General features: G+C 71.2%; 1 protein-coding gene across 1 annotated transcript in view; it reads right to left on the reverse strand.

The window, feature by feature from the left end:
- Positions 1-622, reverse strand: part of CACNA2D2 (calcium channel, voltage-dependent, alpha 2/delta subunit 2) — a 207,649-nt gene that overhangs the window by 5,255 nt on the left and 201,772 nt on the right. The window lies entirely within an intron of this gene.

The raw sequence follows: 622 nt of genomic DNA on the forward strand, positions 1-622 counted from the left end.
GGGGGCAAAGGGAGAGGGGCTGTGGGGCACCTCCCGCAGTGCCTCTGCACCCTGGGGGCACCCACCGCCCCCCTGCAGCCCTGCTGCACCTCCTGCCCCAGGACCCCCGTGGCACTGCCCCCTCAGGGGACACCCCAGGGTGCTGCTCTCCCTGGGGACCCCCATGGCTCCGCTCCCCCTCCAGGAGGGCACCCCATGGCATCACTCTCCTAGGGACCTCCCACATCTCTGGTCTCCCCAGGGGGCACTCCATGTCTTCTCCCCCCTCCCCAGGTCCTCCCAGGGCTCCAAACCCCCAGGGAAGTCCCCCCACAGCACTGCACCCCCAGGATCCCCCCATGGCTCTGTTCCCCTCAGGGGGACACCCCATGGCAGTGGTCCCCTACAAGGGGGGCACTCACCCCTCCATTACCCCCAGGGCGGAACCCCTCAGCTCTGCTCCCCTGGGGACCCCCCATGGCTCCACTCCCCACCCTCAGGGGGAACCCACTGCCCCAATTCCTCCCGGGGGGGACCCCACAGCTCTGCTCCCCTGGGGACCCCCCCACGGCTTTGTTCCCCGACCCAGTGGGCACCCACTGCCCCCATCCCTCCCCAGCTTCCCCCCCAGCTCCGCTCCCCC

This window comes from Charadrius vociferus, unplaced genomic scaffold (genome assembly GCF_000708025.1).
Source record: "Charadrius vociferus isolate BGI_N301 unplaced genomic scaffold, ASM70802v2 scaffold758, whole genome shotgun sequence".
Classification (NCBI taxonomy): Eukaryota; Metazoa; Chordata; class Aves; order Charadriiformes; family Charadriidae; genus Charadrius; species Charadrius vociferus.